Source organism: Jaculus jaculus, chromosome 4 (genome assembly GCF_020740685.1).
Source record: "Jaculus jaculus isolate mJacJac1 chromosome 4, mJacJac1.mat.Y.cur, whole genome shotgun sequence".
Classification (NCBI taxonomy): domain Eukaryota; kingdom Metazoa; phylum Chordata; class Mammalia; order Rodentia; family Dipodidae; genus Jaculus; species Jaculus jaculus.
This window is the reverse complement of record NC_059105.1, coordinates 101,566,385-101,589,062: the sequence shown is the minus strand read 5'-3', so window position 1 is coordinate 101,589,062 and position 22,678 is coordinate 101,566,385. Positions and strand designations below refer to the sequence as shown.

General features: G+C 37.1%; 1 non-coding gene across 1 annotated transcript; it reads right to left on the bottom strand.

Annotated features, from left to right (window-relative positions):
- Nucleotides 1-432: 432 nt before the first annotated feature.
- LOC123460364 lies at nucleotides 433-539 on the bottom strand. Its single transcript, XR_006636929.1, has one exon. It is a non-coding gene; the product is annotated as a U6 spliceosomal RNA (small nuclear RNA).
- Between the last annotated feature and the right edge of the window lie 22,139 nt (nucleotides 540-22,678).

The window sequence follows — 22,678 nt, the reverse complement described above, 5'->3', positions numbered from 1 at the left end:
TCCCCTCCCACCCCACCCATCCTTATTGTCTAGCCCATGAGATGCTTGCTGGGTATGTAAGGTATCTTGGTTCGATTCAGGTTAGGTGCTATAGATGAGTGAGACTATGTGGCATTTTTTTTTTTCCTGTGATTGGGTAAGTTCATTGAGAATGATTTGTTCCAGGTTCAACCATTTTTTTTTTATCAAATTTCATTGTGCCATTTTTTTTTTCTTACTGCTGTACAGAATGCCATTGTATAGATATATCACATCTTAGTTATCCATTCTTCTAGTGATGGTTGATTCCAGTTCTTAGCTATTACAAATTGAGCGACTAAAAACATGGTTGAGAAAATCTCTCTGGCCTGTGGTTTGAAGGTTTTAGGGTAAATGCCAAGAAAGGGAATAACTGGGTTTGTTGGTATCTCTATAGTCAGTTTTTTCAGGAGTAAAAATATGGAATGCTTCACAAATTTGCTTGTCATCCTTGCCCAGGGGCCATGCTAATCTTCTCTGTATCATTCCAATTTTAGTATATGTGCTTCCAAAGTGAGCACTTTAGCATGTATTTTTGTATGAGTGGTTTGTGTATGTGGTATATGCATGTGGGTGTGTGGATGCATTCACCCCATGCACATAAGTACAGAAGCCAAAGGAGACGGTCATGTCTCCCTCCTTTGCTTCCATTGCTCATTCATGTGTTTTCTTGAGAATGAGTTTCTCATTGAATCCAGCATTGCCTACCATTTTGTGAGCTCTGGTAATACTCATATATATGATGTCCATAAAACTGGTGTTACAGGCATGCAAGACTAGACTTTAGGTTCCCAGCTGATGGAAATTTGGGAATTAATGCCTCCTGGAGGCAGTGTATTGTTGGGGGTGGGCTTATGGATATTATAGCCAGTTTCCCTTTGCCAGTGTTTGGCACACTCTCCTGTTGGTGTTGTCCAACTTATGTTGGCCACAGGATGATGTCCACCCTCTGCTCATGCCATTGTTTTACACTGCCATCATACAACTTCCCCTTGAGCTTGTACGCCAAAATAAACTTTTTCTTTTCCCACAAGCAACTCTTGGTAGATGATTTCTGTCAGCAGTGTGAACCTGAATGCAACAAATGGGCTCAAAATGAAACAATGCTATACCTTTTTAAATTTTTTACTTATTTTCAAAGTGATGAGAGAGAGAGAGAGAGGGAGGGAATGAGAATGAGTGCACCAGGCCCTCTAGCCACTACTAGCCTCTGACAAAGAAGCTTCAGATACATATGCCATGTTGTGCATGTGCCTATATATTGGTACTAGGAAATCAAATCTGGGTTGGTAAGTATTGCAGGCAAGCACCTTAACTGCTGAGCCATCTTTTCAGCCCATGGTGGTGCTTTTTGAAATAATGTATTATGCATTATTGTGTTCATAGCATTCAATAATAACACAGTAATGCATTGGTTGCTTTCCTCTTGCTGGGATAAAATGCCCAGCCCAACGTAGCTTATGGAAGTGGAGGAGTTTAGACCAGCTTATACTTGCAGTCTGTCATGGTGGAAATGCACAGGAAAAGGAGTGGGAACCCAGCATCACATGATCACCTTAGCAGGCAGGAAATGGAGAGCAAAGAGCAGATGAGGTTGGGTTAACACACAATTCAAGTCCTGCCTCCAGTGACCTCCTTCCTCCAATAAGGCTTCACCTTCTAGCTTGTATTACAGTCTTCCAAATGACACCACCAGCTGCAGATCAAGTATTCAAACACTTGTGACTGTTGGGGGCATAGTACCCTCGATCAACTGCAGGTAACATTACCAAGAGCAATAATGAATGTATCAGTGACACCTGCTGTGTGCCAGGTACCCAGTGTTCCTCATGGAGTATGTCCCGTGGTCTTCAGTACAGCTTTCCAGTAATGTGTCATCATCCTCATCATATGTGGGAAGAAACTGCTGCCTAAACTCACACCGCACAAATTGGACACAATTTAGAGCCGAGTGTTCAGTTTTAGGTTCTATTCCTGCTTTTAAGTAGCCATGGTAAAGACAGGTTAAACAATTAGCAAGGTGGATGAATCAGATAAATCAATGTCATCACTCCCAATTATACCATTCTCTGCTTCCCAGTATCTATGAAGGCTTAGTAAGTTAAGTCAATATGTTTGGTTTTTTTTTTTTTTTTTAATATGACCAAGGTTGCTGTTATTTTAGTGTGTGATGGATAGCATCCCCACCCAGCATCCAGCTACTTCTCCACAGCTGCCTGAAGCAACATCGCTGCACAGCACTGTGAAGAATCCAGGAAAGTGTTACTTTATCTCTTCCCTCAAGCAACTTGCAATTTAATCAAGGAAGAGTCACCTTCAGGCTGAAGTTTTTATAACTTAGTGAGAGAAAGGCAAATCTAGTTTGGGGAGTGAAAAGGAGGTAGGGGGAACAGCTCAGGTTAAATTTTCACAGCTCCCTTTGAATTTGTGCACAGAAGGTGATGATACTTCAAGCAGAGAAGTCCAATCCTAGCAGTTTGGAACATGTTTTCAAGTGTTATGTTTTGAAGGGAAGTATATCATTTCAAACTTAGGAGAAAAAGCTACATCATTTGCTATGAACACTCTGGGGAGACTAAAGCTTCCTATTAGGCATAGTAGAGCCAGGATGGCCTTGTGACTTACTGGATTCAAGAGACACACTTTCTTCTTGAAGTAGATACTTAGTGACAAAAAGAAAATTTCTTTGGGATGAAGGAAGATATTGGGGACTCAGATGTGGACCACCTACCAAATACCTTTAAGCTGATGACTCCCCATCTACTGGTATGCAATATCTACTTGAGTTTTCTTTTATAAATAACAAACATTTATGGAAAGGAAGCCAGGATTCTGAGAAATATATAGTCTTGGCGAGTATAAAGAATGACATTAGTGATTAGAAGAGAATATCACCCAGGAGTCAAAAGTCCCTGCTGAGATCTGGATGGTGTAAATAAGAATCATATGTGTCAGGATGTTATTCAGTCAGCTCAGAAAAGCATAAGGGCCTCAAATCAGCAGAGATAGTTTTCCTGTAGGACACAGGTAATGGTAACATGTATTTTTAAAAAGATAGCTTTGTATTTTGCATGATAACCCCAACGGATTATGTTCTCAGGATACTTTACTGCAGTTATATTCCCAAGAAAGGGGTGAGTGAAATGTCCTGTGGAGGGAGGAGGATGTGATGCAGGTGACACCTAAGCCACACTGGGAGAGGAAGTAGTTGGCCTTCGTTCCAGGTAATGGAACTCCAGCATTGCTTTTAAGTTTACATACAAGCTGCTTCCCAGAATATGCTTAGCACTGGTTCCATCAATAGCAATACCATTTGAACCTTTATAGATTTTCATCAATTTAAAACAGAAGTATTCATCTAAATATCAGCTCAAAAATATTTAGGACGGTTGGTAAGATGGTTCCGTCAGCATGAGGACTTGAATTCAATCCCCAGTATTCATGTAAATGCTGGGTATGGTGGCATGAATTTATAATCTCCATGCTGAGAAAACAAACATGAAAATCCCTGGACCTTACTGGACAACCAGTCTAGCCTGAGCAGTGAGTTACAGGTCAGAAAAGGACCCTGTCTCAAAAAGAGGTAGATGTCATTCCTGAGGATGATAGTCCATGTTGTCCTCTGGCTTTTATATTCACACACATACATGCATGTACAAACACATACACACACACACACACACGTTTGACCATACATAGATGACTATGCATACATATGTACCATACACACATGCAAAATAACATCTTGTAAAGCTAGGTGTGGTGGCACATGCCTATAGTTCTAACACTAGTGAAGTGAAGGCAAGAGGATTTACGAGTTCAAGACTGATGTCTACTACATAAGGAGTTTAAGATCAGCCTGGCACACAAGCCTCTGCCTCAAGACACAGAAACAATCAAACAAACAAAAACTGTCCCCTTTCAAAAACCCCAACAAGAAAATTAGTGAAATTCCTGCTACAAATTTTGCTTCTAAGTGAAAATGTAAATGTAAGAAAAATAACACTGAAGGTAAAATTGGTGATCAGCTCTTTCACTCAGCACATTTGAAGAGAATTCTATCATGGTGACATCCTCTTTGTGATTTTCTTATTATTTTTGTCTACTCAAATTCCACCTTTATAGTCACCACATTTTACTGGAGAATCTTATCCACCTTTACAGACTTACAGATAATCTGCATTGGTTCTCCTATTGTTCCCATAACAAATGTTATACCTTGAATGAAATAATTATTTTTTAAAAGGCTTATTTGGCCAAGTCCAATATAATTTTTTTTTTTAAGATTAAACCCCACAAAAAATAGCAGAGCTGAATTTCTATTTAAAGGTTTTAAGGAAGAATTTATTTCCTTCTTCATTCAGGGTTGGGGCAAAATTCAGTACCTTGTAGTTAGTTGTTGGGCTCTCTTATTTTTGTTGAGAACCTCTGTTCTTTCCTATCAGTTCTGAGTGCTTATTGCTTCAAGAGACAGCAGCATCCTTGGGCTTGTAACCTCCTTCATCCACCTTCAAGGTCAGCACCAATGCATAGGTTCTGCCCCATGAATTGAATTACTCTTGTCTCTTCATTCATATCATTTCTTCAAAGAGAGTAAGCACTCTAATCTCAGGATTCATTTGATTAAATTGATCTTGTCAGGGTGATTTAGAACAATGTCCGATTAAGGTCTGTAACCTTAATGATATTTGCAAAGTCTTTATTCCACGAATAGTGACATTTTCATACATTTTAAGAGTGAAGTCACATGATCCTTAGAGAGCTAATATACCACCTAACGCAGGCAGAATAAAAAACATTTCCACCATCAGTGAAATAATGGAGTTCACTAAGAAAACAACATATTTTCAGGTCAAACTTGCTACTTTCATAGTATGATACTTATCATGACTTACCTTACATGACCATTTATATTCTATTTTGTTGATTAAATTTTTAAATTATTTATTTGCAAAGAGAGAAAGGGAGATAGAGAAAGGGAACACCAGGGCCTCCAGCCACTGAAAAGGACCCCAGATGCATGCACCACTCTATGCATCTGGCACTACGTGGACACTGAGGAATCAAACCCGAGTCACCAGAGCTTACAGTTGAATGACTTTGCCACTGAGCCATCTCTCTAGCCTTATTCCTCTTTCCATAAAAAAGCATATTTTCCAAAAAAAAACCTGCTAACACCCATCATTACCACCACCAACAACAAAATCACTCAGCCTTTTCAGAAGCAAAACTAATCTGATTGGCTAGATCATACAAGAAATTCTGTAAAAATAATCTACGAATATCAATATGAAACCTACTATTACTGTTTCCCTTTAAATAATCCTTCTTTTCATGTTTGTACATGATAGTGATGTTAGGGATTGTGATATTTTACAAGCAAATGAATTCATGGTTAGTATTAGGAGAGGGTGTGTTGAACTCTAGACTGTCTCTACACTGAGCATATTAAAATCCTCCTGACATGCCACATCATTAGATTTCATAAGATGACTGTTGTGATGCATTACCAGCACCTCTTACCAGAAGCATTAATATCCACAGTTGCTGGGAGGGCTGCAGACACTTGCTCTCAGCTCCCAGCCCTAGTGTGTAATAAATAGTACCACACTCAGGATGGAAATTCCTTCAGGAATAAATATCAGCTTGTCACTGATCAACATGGTTGTAAAGCCAAGCCTCTATACCCCAACTCAGGTCAGTTCTGAAGTAGCATCTCCGTTGCAATGCTCTTCCTGACATCATGCTTCTTGATGGAGGTTCCATTTCTCAATTCTGTTCCCAATCTTGCTATTGCTCACTAACTGATATACACTGTCTCAGAGGTTGCTTCTGGACCAAGGTGATCTGCAGCATTGTATAAGCCAAGCTCCATGAGAGTGAATAAAGCTGTGTTGATCATTAGTATTGTGCACAGAAAGTTTTGCAAACTGAGGTCACTTCGGGGTTTGCAAAGATGACATTATGATAAAAGATAAGGAATTAAAAGTATCATATTACATGATAAATGGTGTTCAAAGTGGCTCAATTTCCATGATAAGATATAAAACCTAAACAATGATATAATTAGCTATAAGGATTTATGCCCTCTCCTATAAAATTCAGCCTGTGTCTTCATTGTGAGATGACTTCATCATGCATAGATCTTTTATTAAGTGTAATTTTAAGAAGTGGATAAATTTTCTATTGGTATAAATTATTATTTAGTAATTTAACAAAGATACTTAGTTTTATGAGATAACATTAGACAAAGTGGACATTCAATAAAGCTATTACAAGGCATTGAGTTGGCTCATGAGTTATTCATCTGCTTCAGCAGGAGAGTATCAGGAACCAAATTGTGAATTCATAACACTAGACTAAGATGACAGTATCAACAAAAGGAAGAATTCAAACACAGTAAAAACAACAACAAAAAAAATCCACTGTTTATGAGAGAAAGCATTAAGCCGTGTGTGGTGGTGTATGCCTTTAATCCCAGCACTCTGGAGGCAGAGGTAGGAGGATAACCAAGAGTTAGAGGCCACCCTGAGAGTACAGAGTGAATTCCAGGTTAGCCTGAGCTAGAGTGACTCCCTACCTCAAAAAAAAAAAAAAAAAAAAGAAAAGAAAAAAGAGAGAGACAGAGAGAGAGAAAGCATTAAGAAAATACACCAGGGGAACAGAGAAGAAACAGGTTTGGAAGATATTGTAGCAGAAGAATCCAGATATATGTCTGATAGGTGTGGGATATAAGCTAAAAAAATTAAATGCAACTTTGAATATTTTGTATGAGTGTGAATGTGCATATACATATTCCTGTGTGGTTAAAATTGTGGGTTCACATGCACATGTGAGTGCATGTGGAGGCCAGAGGCTAAGACTGGATGTTTTCTTCAGTCATTCTCCATCTTATCTATAGATGTATGTCTTGTCTCTTGATTGCTGGAATTACAGGCACGTCACCACACCCATCCAGCATTGACATGGGGCTTGAACTCAAGTCCTTGTGCTTACACAACAAACAATTTGCATTCTGAGTCTTCTTCATACCCCCTGAATTTTGGTTATGAATGGCAGGGAGTAATAGGCTGCCTAACAACCTCAAATAAGTGTGGAAAACATTTTAGGGAGAAAATTGGTGATTGACTTGGACAATATTGAGATATAGATTTAGGTACATGTAGGAGTGAAACATAAATCTATTTAAATAATTTAAGCAGCATTACATGTAAAATATCTCACAAAAAATAATGGAATTAAAAATAGAAAGAAGCAGGCTAGTGACATGGCTTAGCAATCAAGGTGCTTGCCTACAAAGCCTAACGACCCAGGTTTGATTCCCCAGAACCCACATAACCCAGATGCACAAGGTGGCACATGCATGTGAAGTTCATTTGCAGTGGCTAGAGGCCCTGGCATGCCCATTCTCTCTATCTGCATCTTCCTTTATCTCTCTCCTTCTCTAATAACTAACTAACTAACTAATTAAATTAATTAATTAGCTAATAAAATATTAAAAAATAGAATTAGCTAATAAAATCTAAAAAAATAGATGGCTTACTGGTTAAAGTGCTTGCCTACAAAGCCCTAGGACCAGGATTGTTTCCCTTGAATCCACATAAGCTAGATGTACAAGGTGGCACATTTGTCTGGAATTTGTTTGTAGTTGCTAGAGGCACTGGTGTACCCATTCTCTCTCTCTCTTTCATAAATAAATAAATTAATTAATTAATAGAAAGGAACTGGTGAATTTAAGCAGTACAGATAATTTAAATGGAGGTTTGTTTTTCTCTGAAGCTGAGCATTTAATCAAAAGTGTCAGAGAATGTGTAAGCATTAATTTATTATAATGTTTTCAGCAGTGTAATGCAATTATAAATCCAACTAAATATAGCAGTTATCTTCTGTCATGTATCCTCACACAAAACAGAAATAACTGGTATAATTATTTTTTAAAATGTTGATATCATAAAAGCTTGTCTAGTGACATATGTTAGGGCATAAATAAGAATTTTTATTTTAAAAAGTATTTTTATTATTTATTTACTTGCAAGCAAATTGCTAGAGAGAAGATAGTCATACAGGGAAAATAAGCACTCTCAGGACCTCCAGTCACTGAAGATGAACTCCAGATGCATGCGCCATCTTGTGTATCTGGCTTTACATTGGTACTGAGGAATTGAACTCATGTCTTTCAGCTTTACAAGCAAGTGCTTTAGCCACTAAGCAATCTCTCAGTTCAGATTTTTTTCTTTCTCCTTCTTATTATTTGTTTTGTTGCATGTATGCATGTGTGTTTGTGGGGGTGTCATGCCAGGACCTCTTGCTGCTGTTAATGAACACCAGATGCCTGCATCACTTTTTGGTGTCTGACAAACATGAGTGACTTAGACATTGATCGTAGGCTGGCAGGCTTTGCATTCAGGTATTATTAACTATGTAACAATCTTCCAATCCCCTAGATAGGCTTTTGTTTGTTTGTTATTTTGTCCTTTTGTATTTTTTTTTTATTTTGTTTTTGCTCTACTTAAGATCAGATTCAGGCCATTGTACTTACTAGGCAATCACTCTGCCACTAAACCCTGGATAGGTTTTTATGATAGATACTTTATAACAGATATGATTACTATTTTAAGATAGAATTTCACATGAAACTAAATCTAAGACCAACAGTAAGGAATGCACAAAGGCCAAAGTATTGTTCATCTTCCATTTCTTTCCATCTTTCCTTGATGTTTGTTATGCAAGGGATACAATGAAGTGAAGTAAGTTTGCATGACCATTCCAATGCAGGACAGACATCATCAAGAAGAAGCAAAAGACTCCTACAGCAAGGGGCGGATATGAAAACACAGGGCCTGGTTAAATTGTTGGGGCTCCATCCTCATGTACTGAACTTCATGTTATTTTAAAATGGCAAAGGATAAGAAGACAGGGATTTGCAATCCTTATTTTTGGCCACCATATGAAGACCAAAAATGTCCTTTTCCCATAAGAGGGGAAAAAAAAAAAAAAAAGAGCAAAGGCTGGGCCCTCACTGGACAGTAATATTGATAATATCTTGGGCTTGGGCTTGGGCTTGGGCTTTGCAGGGCTCCAGAACTGTGAGAAATAAATTTCTGTTAGCTACACATTGCCAAGCTTAAGGTATGTTTAAAGTATTTTATGACAGTAGTATGCATTGACTAAAACAGGTATTAATTCCCAATGAGATTTATTATTTAACTCAAATAGGCTTGTTTGAGACTTAGTAGGAAAATAAAATATGTTATTAAAACCAAGATCTGTATTAAATGGGAATTGTATAACACTGCGCTTAAAGTGTAATATTTATTCAGTTTTATAAAAGAAAATATTTTGATCAATATCTAAGAGACATTTGTTTTATCTTTAATCCTCAAATTTTAAGTAGAAATGCTTATATTTGTACTGATAAAGTAGTTAATTGATGGTATTACTTTTTTGTATATTGTCATTCATTATTTTTCTTGTGCTTTTATTTATTTATTTTTGTTCATTTTTTATTTATTTATTTGAGAGTGAGAGAGACAGAAAGAGGCAGATAGATAGATAGATAGAGAGAGAGAGAGAGAGAGAGAGAGAGAGAGAGAGAGAGAGAGAATGGGCCCGCCAGGGCTTCCAGCCACTGCAAATGAACTCCAGATGTGTGGGCCCCCTTGTGCATCTGGCTAACGTGGGTCCTAGAGAATCGAGCCTCCAACCGGGGTCCTTAGGCTTCACAGGCAAGTGCTTAACTGCTAAGCCATCTCTCCAGCCCTTGTGCTTTTATTTTAAATGCTCCTAGAATAGACACAAAATCGATTACATGTGGACATGACCACACATATATAGTACTTGCACTCATGTGGTTATAATAACGTTAGGTAGGTTTCAGCCAAATGGTCATACCAACTGATAATTACAAAGAAACGAAAACAAACTCAATTTCTCTGTCACTTTATATTTAAATCTGTAAGACTTACCATGCATCAAAGTAAAAGTCTCAAAGTGTGCAGAAAATTGCCAATGCTGGTACCAAGATGTAATGTGATTACTTTTTCCCTTTCTCTTTTAGGTTGCAAATATTGAATGGCAGAGATTAGTATTGGTGCTGAATATAAAATTCTATGAAGGAAATAGGTTTCTTTCTAATTAATTTCCTTTAAGGCTATTATATTGATTCCTGTTAGATTTTGTATTAGAAAACAGATCTTCTGAGTAAATAGTCAATTGATAATCTTTGTGAAACATAATTTCTTCAATTCTCATTTATTATGTAATTTCAAACTGAAAAACTAGATTTTCTGATGACGTTTTTAACATTGCTTTCCATGTTCAAGTTTCCTTGGGTTTAAAGAAGCTCTTCACTAGATCTATACTGACCCTGCTGGCAGCCAGAATGTATTTTTCTCAATTACTTGACTCAAAGCTAAACTTCCTTGTTTGACCCTTTGAAGATACATGGTGTCACATGACCATGTCTCACCAGTAGAATTTGAGCTGAAGTAAAATATGTTTGGCTGATGTAGAGAAAAGTAAAAGGTAGTATGTCTCCTCCATATTTGAACTTTTATCTCCCACTCCCATATTCCAACTAAAGGAAAGGACTTTAGAGTATAGAATAAAACTATAGGCCAAAAGGAGCCTAAATCCTTAGGTTATGTGTTATATTCCTCATCCATACCTCAGCAAAGGAAATTTTTTTAACCTTTAAAATTTTTTCTTTTTATAAAAAGGTTATATTCTTATATTCCCTCTCCTCTTCCCCCATTCCAATGGTGACCCTCCTCAGTGGGGTTATTTGTACTCATTGTGGGGTCCTGAATGTCTAAATCAGTCTCTTTGGGGGCGGGCACAGGTTGTGGGTGAGGGTGTGCCACAAGATGATCATGGGTCTTACCATCTTTTGGAGACTGATCCCCTCTACCACATCTTCCTCAGCCCAAGAGTCATTGCAGAGGATGCAGCACACAAGTATTGTTCCCGCTCCTATCTTGTAAAATAGTCCTGGGATAATGATGACAGACACTATGGTCACTCAAATCTCATCAAAACAGAAATCCGATATCAAACAAAACAGAAATCAGATATCTGACACATCTACAAAGGCTCAGAAAACTTTTGTCACTAAACATTCATAGTTGAGAGAATATTTTTTATACAATTACAGAACTCAATGTAATATTAGAATTAACATGAGAAGGCTACTTCATATATACAATGAAGAAGATTAAAAAGCTTGTAACATTTAGCTACAATAAAATTTAATGTAAATTTTGAATGTATATTTTCTGGGTTTACATTGGTTGATTTTTGATATTAGTCTGTCTTTATCATAAAAAGTTATATGTTTTTATTTACTCTAAGTATCTGTGTTGTCTTTATACCACATATACAAATCAACAAAATGGATTTGGAAGAAGTGAATAAGATAACCTCTTGGTTAAAGGGTAGTTAGGTATATACATCTTTTCCCTGCTATTAAAGCAAATTTATAAAGTGTTATATATTTTTGTATTGATTTTTGCAATGTGTAATCACACATATTCTATATTAAATATATAAGCCACACACAGAATTTTTTCCTTAACTTAGAATTTAATCTACTTGTAAATATGCAGAATGCGATGCTTTATCTTGCCATAGATAGCCACAAAAATTGAAATGACATTAGCATATGCTAATTTTTTAGTATTTGCTCAATAGTTGACTTGAAGTATTGATTAATAATGTTTCATGTAACCTAGTCACCTATCATTAGGTTTGGGTGAGTCACTTCAGCAGAATATGATCTTTCTACCACCTCTTTAGCAAAAGGTATAAACAACATAGCAAGATACTACTTATATAAGGAAAATCAAGAGAAAAATTGTCCAAGTTTTGTCAGTTTCTGAGAATGAACAAATTAGCAAAATCACTTGCACATAATATTTACAGTAGTTTTGGAAAAATAATATGAAGAAAAATGTATTCTCATGACTTTGTATCTTTTACTATTCTCAAAGTAGATACAGTGTTTCCAGGCAAGGTGTGTCCACTAGTGTAAAAGTAGTATGCTTATTATTGGAATAACCAATAGCTTTCTGTTTATATTTGAGGCTGACTTCACCTATGGAAGGAACTAAAATCCTATTCAAAATTCTCTGGATGGGAAAGTCATAAGTTTACTAAGGGTTTCCACTTAGTTTCACTTCTACTAGTTTTTATTAGTGTTGACTACTACTGTTTGGTTAAATGGACATATTATTCCCAACAAATTGCCCTTTAAATATTTATGTTTATTCCCATGTATTAGTACTGCTATTATTTTTGGCTAGAGAAACTTCTCTTTTCAGATGGCAGTGACTACTAGAAAGACTCAAAACTCATCAAAGTGCTGAGAAAAAAAAAGACAGTTGTGAGTTCAGCACTAAATCATACATTTCTATCATATCCTCTAAGGTTCAGGGAAGATTGTAGAAGAGGTAGTAGAAAGAATAAAAAGCCAAAGAATGGTGAGGACTGCTTTGCAACACTATCTTATAAACATAAAATGTCTATGGTATTTATGACCTCATAGTGACTGTCTTTACCTATACAGTGCCTGGATAATATTAAGCCAATCAGTATGTTATCATTGATACTGGGAGCAGGGCAAAAAACAACTAAAAATTTACACCAAAATAGAAGTTGATTAGTTGGAAACAAGGAAGGGTTCTATGGAAAGGGCATGGGGGAGGGGGAACAAAAGAAAGTTATTGGAGAGGATTATTATCAAATATATATTATATATATTAAAATTGTCTATAAAAAGTTACAAATTAATCTTGAAATTAAGAATCACTTTAAAATATGGGTTCTAACATTTTGTGTGCTTATACATAATTTTCTGATAATAAACTTTATAGTATACATAAATTGTTGATTCTTGACCCTATAATTACATAGGAAATTAGTGTTTATAAATACAAAGTTTTAGTCAGTCACTAAACAACTGATCAAGTGTGTTTCTGTGACTTTTCGAACACTAGTATACATGTAAGTCTGTTAAAATATCATTTATTTTCAAATTCAATTGATAAGCTCAGCCCTTGGCCAATCTTTTCATTTATAACTCCTTTTCTAGGAATTCCCAAAGGGTAATTCCATATATATATATTATTTCTATGGGCAGGAAGAATGAATTTAGATCTATGCCTAGTAACTGAGGAATTATCTTAAAATTTGCATGAGTGTCATCATTTGTCAGCTTTGGCATTTGCATGGCCTTTTCTAGACCTTTCACAAAAAATATTTTTCCATTGAATAAAAAGAATCTGAATCAGATCATTTCCAAGGTCACAGAGCCAATAAACAGTGTTGTGGAGGTCTAAACTCTAATCTTTGCTAACACTGTGTTTCTCTAGAAATCCTTACTTAACCTGTTTTTCCACTTGATTATGATGAATAATTTATAACATCAAATCTCATTATAAATCAGATAACAAAGAGCACATTAACAAACATCACTAATCCCTGTCTGACACTTGTTTACTTTGGAGTTACTTCCTTTCAGTGCCATCAGTATCTGTGCATTTAATCTGCTTACAAATATTTTGTCCCTTACCTTGCCAACTTCTAGGAATAATAAAAGACAGAAGAAATGGTGACAAGAAATGATTGGAAATTGGTACCTTAACGAAGTTAAGTCTGGTATCCTAACTAAATCAAGAAATTCAATTCAGGTAAAATGTATTACTTCTAGTGTACAATTTTAAGCTTTAAAACAGTGAAGGTTCCTGTTTGTACAAATATGAGAAATTTGTTCCATGTTCTGCTGATGTTTCTATTTTTTTTCTGCAAATGTTTTTCAAGAAGTAACTTGTATGAACAGTTTGGGTACATCACTTTAAATATGCAGTTCTAAACACTTCCTTGGCAGCAAGTACTGATCGTGTCCTGTTAGCTCTAGCCGTCAGTTCTCATATTCACTGGGCCAGATATAAGGTAAATTTCAATCATCATACTATTAAGAGGTATCTACAATATGTCCCTCTAGAGTCAGAAGATAAATTAGGGACAATTTCAGATCACCATTATCTCCAGAGGAGACCTGACATGCCCAAAGTCACACAGTAAATTAGTTGCAGACTTGCTTAATGTCACCTCTCTTGATTCTGTATCATTTCTTTTGCTGTCACTAGAGCAAAAATAGCTCCCCTTGTCTGTGAACCAGTCAGTACAGATTACTAATACTCAGTGGCAGTGAGCATTACACTTACATTCTTTCTAGTTTTATAGCAAAGGTTTTGAAATAGAACATCCTCCACCGAACTCTTCTTGATTGAACAGAAATGAATATAAATTGCCTTCCCCTCCTTTTAATTCCAGAGGGTGACTTATGCTTCCCCAGTGTGAAGTCAGGGAAGCTTTACTACAGCTTTTAATTAGCTTAGCACCCATGACATGACTACTGACTTCTTGTACTACACGCTTACCAAAGAATTCAAAATATTTTTATAGCAAAACTTCTTATGTTCTATCTACTGAGCATACATAAACATGTGTTTAGTGCTGTTATTCTTGTGGCAATCTCAGTGTTTGCACAACACACTTCTCTCAGTATCAGCTTTAGCAAGCCTCAGTTTAAAGCTTTCATTTCACGAATAGAGGAAAGCCTTGCTCCCACAGGGAAATGATTTGTACAAGTACTCATCTTAAGACCAGAGCCGGGTTTGGAACTTGTCTTCCTAATAGCATTACTTAAGATACAAGTCACTTGAATTTCTATTGACTGTTGATTGATTTAGCACATGTCTATTCATCAGCATCACAATTTATTTAGAGCATAACCTTTATAATCAATACTCCTCACTTTGGGGCTAAAGATGTAGCCTTTCATGTGTAAGATCCCAGGTTCAATGTAGAAGTATGTTGGTGGGGGTATCCTGCCCAACCCCAATCCCTAAAAACTAAGCTAGATAAAAAAGTACCTATAGGGCTGGAGAGATGGCTTAGCGGTTAAGCGCTCTCCTGTGAAGCCTAAGGACCCCGGTTCGAGGCTCGGTTCCCCAGGTCCCACGTTAGCCACATACACAAGGGGGCGCATGCGTCTGGAGTTCGTTTGCAGAGGCTGGAAGCCCTGGCGCGCCCATTCTCTCTCTCTCCCTCTATCTGTCTTTCTCTCTGTCTCTGTCACTCTCAAATAAATAAATAAAATATTTTAAAAAAAGTACCTATAATGCCATTCAAATAGATAAATATCATTACTAAATTAAATACATGTATATAAAATCTTAATTTATGAGCTCAAATTATATCTTATTTAAGTATACACAAGACACCTTGAAATATACAATAATGCTTTTTTGCACTAATCATATAAAAATGAACAATGTACATGTAAATGTTATATAATGCTAAAATATAATAGTGATAGATATTTTGATATTTCAAATGATAATCAAATATATGGAAGGTATCATAAAGTTTTTGAAATGTGCTATGTAACTTATTTACATATAAAGATATATTACATTAAAATATATATGTATATATATTATATGTATTGTATACATATATTTATGTTACATATAAAAAGATATTATTTGCTTACTGTTCTTCAAAAATAAAGCCTCTCAATTATTCTTTTGGTTAGTTGCTGTTTTTATTCAATTATGATGATAAAGGAGAAAATCTACCTTTATAATCCTTGTTTAAGGCTTGACAGTCTACCTCTGACTTGATGTGAATCGAGGTCTGTCTTTCATGCATTGTACTTACTTGAGGAAGCCAGACAGGCACGTGAGACAGAAAACTATTCCATATCTCAAACTTACTCAGCCCCAAATCATATATTGAATAGTTGCTTACTGCTCGATCTCCTGTGATGATAATAAATAATAAAATAATGAACAATAAGTTTGTTTCAAACAATGCAAAACAAAATTGAGCCTAGTCTTTATACATTTTTATTTTTTTTATTTTTATTTTTTAATTTAATTTATTAGTTTTCTTTTCAGTAAATACAGGCAGTTTGGTACCATTATTTAGGCTTATCTGTGATCTACTCCTTCCCATTAGACCCTCCTTGTTAATGAAAATGGGTCATGCAATGTGGCGTTAGCCCCCAGTTATTGGTATGATAAATGCCTCTGCAAATCATGACCCAACATGTGACTCTGACATTCTTTCCGCCCCCTCTTCCGCAAAATTTCCCTGAGCCATGTTGGGTTCATTTTTAGTCTGCTTCAGTGCTGAGGTGTTGGGGGCCTCTGAGGCTCTGGCTCTCTGATTTGGTAGGAGTTGATTTTTCTCTGTGTTGATCTCCTTCCCCTTTGTGCTGGTATCCGGTTCACAGGAAAACATCACCCTTGCTTATTTCACCAGTTGTCCTTAGTTTCAGTTGGGCCCCTTTTGAGGTATGTTGGGGCCGCTCTCTTCTTAGGATCTGCATCTATCTGGAAAAGAGAAGCAGATTCTCCAACGGAGAGTAAGTTAGCACCCGGAAAACTGAGCTAACACTTACTTTTTTGATATAGTCTTTATACATTTTTAAATATTTTATTTATTTATTTGAGAGAGAGAGAAGCAAAGAGAGAAAGAGAGAGAGAGAGAGAGAGAGAGAGAGAGAGAGAGAGAGAGAATGGGCATATCCGAGCCTTCAGCCACTGCAACAAAAGTCCAAACACATGCACCATTTTGTGTATCTGGCCTATGTGAGTTCTAGGTAAACAAATTCATGTCCTTTGACTTTGCAGGCAAAAGCCTCAACTGCTTAGTCATCTCTCAAGCCCTTCATATCTTTTTCTGAGAATTTTATTGTATTAACATATTCTATAATGATGATATACACATCTAATTAAACTCTTATTTTCCCTTTTCTCCACCCCCTCATTCCACTGAGGGTCTTCTTCCTTGGTGCAGACTCCAGTATTCACAGTGGGGTCATGAATGAACAAGTCAGTTTCTACTGGGGTGGAGGGTGGGATTCAATGCTTCAGAACACTCCTTGCAAACCTGTGGCTCTGATATTCTTTCTGTACCCTCTTCTCTAATTTTTCCTGAGCCTTGGAGGACATGGTGTAAGACTGTAGAGTTGAGCTCTCTGCATCCTCTGATTTTCTGTTCTAATGATTTTTGAGTCTCCTCAGTGTCTACTGACATCTCTCTAGAGGAAGTCCTCAGACAAAAAGTAAGAACAACATACATATTTAATATGCCACTTTCATTGTAATGTAGTATATTGGGCCCTGACAGATGTGATAAAAATGATTTATCTTGTGCTAGGCAATTGATTATTTTTTCTTTCCATACTGATTTGTCTTGTGTCTCCCTGGTATACTACCCCACAGGAAAATATAAGATTCTTTAATGAACAGTGAGAATAACATGGATCAAAGGGGATCAACAGATATTTAGAAAAGTATTTGACAGGCAAAACATCCTCTTTTAGTCAAATAATGTTGGAAGCTTCCCTATAAGGACTATGACCTTCTGTGCCATAGGCCAAGAAGGCCAGGAAGAGATATCCACCCTTTACTCATGCCATCATTTTCCCCTGCCATCATGGAGCTTCCCCTCGAGTCTATAAACCAAAATAAACCTTTTTGTACCCAAGCTGCTCTTGGTCATGGGATTTATGCCAGCAATGTGAACCTGACTGCAACACAGGGATTAGAGAAAGCTGAAAATGAATTAAAACTCTTCAAACCTTTGTTTCTGATCTTCTCTAGTGTTTAGAATCACCAGAAGAAAAACATGCTAGTATTAGAAGAGAGTGTTTCTTAGTGAACTGACTAATATGAGGTATACTTTATGTAAGTATAATCAGAATACGAAAATGGTTGATTGAACCTGAGTTGTTTTTCCCTAATATTTATACGTCTGTCTTTTTTATTTTATATGGAATATAATTTTAATTAGTTTTGTACTCCACAAATACAATTTGGTACATTGTTAGGCTCATCCATGTCCTACCCACTCCCCCTGCCCCTCCTTGTTGAGGTACATGGGTCATGCATTCTGGAGTTAGCCCACAATTGTGGGTAGGGTAATTGTCTCTGCATTTCATGACACAACATGTGGTTCTAACATTATTTCTGCTTCCTCTTCTGCAAAATTTCCCTGAACCATGTAGGGTTCATTTTGGGTCTGCTTCAGTGATGAGGTGTTGGGGGCCTCTGGGTCTCTGGCTCTCTGATTTGGTAGGAGTTGATTTTTCTGTGTTGATTTCCTTCACCCTTGTGCTGGTATCCAGTTCACCAAGACAACATCACCCTTGTTTGTTTTGCCAGTTGTTCTTACTGTCAGCCAGGGCCCTTTTGAGGTATGATGGGGTGGCTCTCTCCTTAGGATCTATGTCTATCTGAAAAAGAGAAATACATTCTCCTTCAGAGAGTAAAGTTAGCACCCAACAAATGAGAACACCCTTCCTTTTTTGTATAGAGAATTTAATAGGTGTAGGCCCTCTTGTAGTCCACGATTGGTGGTAGCTTGCTAATGGAGAGCGGGCTTATGTTTGGATATGGTTCTGACTTGTTTCCCAGCTCCACCTATAGGTCCCATACCACTGAGGGGATCAGTTAGCCAAATCAAGAGCAGTTGGTTTCCCACCATGACTGTGCACCACTATTGCACTTGTGTGAGCTTCGCAACAGGTTATTTGCTGCTAAGTAGGTTAAACCATGAGTTGCTTGGACAGATATTGGTCATTTTCCCCCAGTCGCCCATGTAGCACCTTCCGGCACTAGACACACTGACTGTGTATCTGGGGACTGACTCTCTTCCAACTTCCAGACTTGCCATTATATTTTAAGTGTCAACCACATAAGGTGTCTTCAGCAGCAGGGTCTTACCACTAACCTTTTGTGGGTCATCAAGTACTCTGACCAAAATCTATCTTTCTTTTAGGAAACCTTGTAGGACACTCTGATCAAAAGCTCATTGTGGATGATAGCCACATGCTGGTACTGGGAGTTATAGGTCAGTGCCCACTAAGACAAAAAGAAAAAGATAACTAATATACAAGCATTAGAGAGATGAAATAGAGAGAGAGAGAGAGAAAGACAGAAGCTGTAGAAGATTAAGGTCAGTCTTTATATACTTCTATCTTTAAAAATATATTTTTATTTGTGTGTGTGTGTGTGTGTATGTGTGTGTGTTTGTGTATGTCTAGGATATCTTGTTTCTGCAAACACTAGATGCTTGCTCTGGAACACACACCATTGAAATGTGGCTGATTATAGCTCTGAAAAGAAGGGCTTGGCTTGTAAAATTCTTGACCCCATTACCAATTACTTGAGTATAATATTTAACTATGTACTCAACTTATACAGTGGGTCTGGCCAGATCAGGTATGTATGTTGTGTTAGTTGGTTATACACTCAATGGGTAGAAGATAGAGATGAGGATATGTCATAGACAACTACAAATTTTACCAAACACTTACTGTTTTAACTTGACAAGCATGTAGACTTCAGTACTGAGTAATCAATGAACAATCCTTAAAGAGTGATCAAAACTATTAATTTCATAACATTATATTATTACTTCTTTGTGTATTCAAAGGAGAACCTTCTAGTGAACAACACCTCCTCTGTCCCGTCCCGCAGGACCTAGTTATTCATGGGGGCAAGGAGGACCCTAACCTGAAATAAGATGGGCGAGAGAGAGAAAGAGACTCAAGCAAATGTACATTTGTCAAGAGTCCAATTTTATTGAGCCAGAGCAGGCTTTTAAAAGGTTAGGGTTAGGGTTAGGGTTTTGGGTGAGGGAGGGGCTGGAGGAGGCAGGTGGTGGAAAGTTACAGAATCTTCTTGGCCTTTGGCCTAGGACAGTTTGCGGTTATTCCGAGAAGTCACGGTACAGTTCTCACATCTCTGCAGTTGCCAGGCAGGATGTTAATCAGTTAGGTGTGGCGGGGTGGGGGGATGAGGAGAGGTCAGAAGTTGCTCAGGGCTGGTCTCTAACACTCCACACAAGGTCTTTCATGGTCACTAATATATCCATAATCAATCATTTTTCTATAACTGAGAACAATTGTCAACCATGCAGAAATATCAGTTAATACTTTTTACTGTATCTCTTATTAATAGTATTTGTAATTCAGAACCATTTTTCCTATATGCTGCACATATTATACTTGTAAGTTAATTTTAAAGTGCCATAAACTGACTTCTAGGTAAAATTTTACTCAAATTGCATAGGCTTCTTTAAGAAAATGAACTGGGGCTGGAGAGATGGCTTAGTAGTTAAGGCACTTGCCTACAAAGCCAAAGGACTCAGGTTTTGATTCCCTAGGATCCACATAAACCAGATGTATATAGATGCTGGTACATGCCTCTGTAGTTAATTTGCATGAGCTTGAGGCCCTGCTGTGCCCATTCTTTCTCCCCCTCCCCTTGCTCTCTCTCTGCTTCTTTTTTCCTCTCTTTCTCTAAAATAAATAAATAAATAATACAATATATAATTTTTAATTTTAAAAAGAGGGATGGAGAGATTGTGTAGTGATTAAAGCATATGCTTTGAAGCCTAAGAACTAAGGTTCAATATTCCAGGTCCCACATAAGCCAAATGCAAAAGGTGTCACATGCATCTGGAGTTTGTTTGCAGTGGCTGTTAGGGCAGGTTATGGGTTACATATACCTGGTTGGATTTACCATTCTCAATTAATTTTTATTTGGAGGTTGAACATGATGTCTTTAATGCTTTCAGCCTCTTAGGGCCTTTGTCCTTTTCTTCTGTCATTATTGGAGGCAGTGTCGGATTCAGACCCAGCATGACATGGAACCCATTTCAGAACAGAAATCTCAACCTCACTGCTAAGAGAATTAAGGTTGTAGAGCAACACACATCCTTAGGGGTTGTGGCTTTACACGGTACTGTTTCAATCCCCACACTTGCATACCCTGTCCTGGTTTTTACTGATCATGTATATTGTTCAGTTGAATTTTTTTTTTTTTTCAAGGTAGGGCCTCACTCTGGTCCAGGTTGACCTGGAATTAACTCTGTAGTCTCACAGTGGCCTCAAACTCATGGTGATCCTCCTACCTCTGCCTCCCTAGTGCTGGGAGTAAAGGGTGTGCCACCACGCCCTGCACTGTTCAGTTGAATTTTACATGAGTTTCATGGAGGCAAGAAATGGCAGAATCCTGCCTTTTAATCCAGTCTGCAAGCCTGTGTCTTTTGGCTGGGGCATTGAGGCCACTGATATTAATAGTTATTATTGAAAGGCATGTGTTTATTCTTGCCATTCTTATTGTTTTGTAGTGCTTCCTGTCTTCCTTTTACTCTCTTATTTTAGCTGTTATTTGAGTGTGTGTGTGTTTGTGTGTGTGTGTGTGTGTGTGTGTTTTCCTATTTCCTTGTGTGTGTTTTGCTTTCTCTTCAGAGTGAAGGATTCCAATTATTTTATGTAGTGCTGGCTTAGTTGTCATGCATTCCTTTAGCCTGGTTTCGTTGTGGAAGGTCCTTATTTCTCCATCAAATTGGATAGATAGCTTTGCTGGATAAAGTACTCTTGGTTGGCAGTTGTTATCATGCAGAAGTTGTAATACATCATTACAAGCCCTTCTGCATTTAAAAGTGTGTGTTGAGTAATCTGTAGTTATTTTGATGGGCTTGCATTTGTAGGTGACTTGCTTTTTCTCTCTAACTGCTTTCAATATAGGTTCTTTGGTTTGCAGGTTTAGTAATTTAGTTATAATATGGAAAGGAGAGGTTCTTTCCAGGTTTTGTCTGTTTGGTGTTTTAAATGTTTCCTTTATCTGCATTGGCATTTCTTTCCCAATTTGGGGAAATTTTTCTTTTATGAACTTGTTGAAAAGACCTACTAAGCCTCTGGATTGAAATTCTCCTTCTACGATACCCTGAATTCATATGTTTGATCTTTTCATAGTGTCCTAGATATCTTGAAATTACCATTCACACCTTTCTGTTAGCTTGTCTTTCTTTTTGTTGGACTGTATTAGGCCTGGACCTGGTCTTCTATATCAGATATTCTGTTTTCTCCTTCATCCATTCTACTGGTGAGAAATGTCACAGAGTATTTTATCTGACTGGCTGTGCTTTTTATAGCTAGAATTTCTTCCGGGTTTTCTTCAGTATTTCTATATCCTTACTCATGTCCTTGCCTCCTTATTTCATTAAGCTTATTTCCTGTGCTCTATTGGAATTCCTTCAGGAGTTTGTTTTCTTCTTTAATTCCCTTGTTTTCTTCTTTGATTCTTTTGATTTCTTCTTGGATTTCTTTGAGTATAGATAAAATATTTTAAAAAAAGTTGTCAGGTATTTCATCTAAAGCATTCTTATTGGGGGCAATTTCTGGTGGATTTATAATTTTTGGTGGGATTATATTGTCTTGATAGTGTTTCTTGCACTATAATGCTGTGACTTTTGAATACTGAGTTGACTTGGTGATTCGGTTTTCTAATAAACTGTGGTGTTTTTATATTTGGAAGTCCAACTTTATGTACCTTCAGAGTAGGAGTTTAAGGTTTCAAGTGTAGCTCTTGTACTCCAATCCAGCCACAGAATACATTTTTCCTCAGAAGCACAAGGAACATTCTCTAAAATAGATGATACATTAGGACATAGAGCAAATCTTAATAAAAATTGAATTAATCCCTTGTACTCTATGTGATCACAGTGGGATTAAACTGCAAATCAGCAGCAAGAAAAACTACAGAGGATACAAAAATTCATGGAGACTAAATAGTAC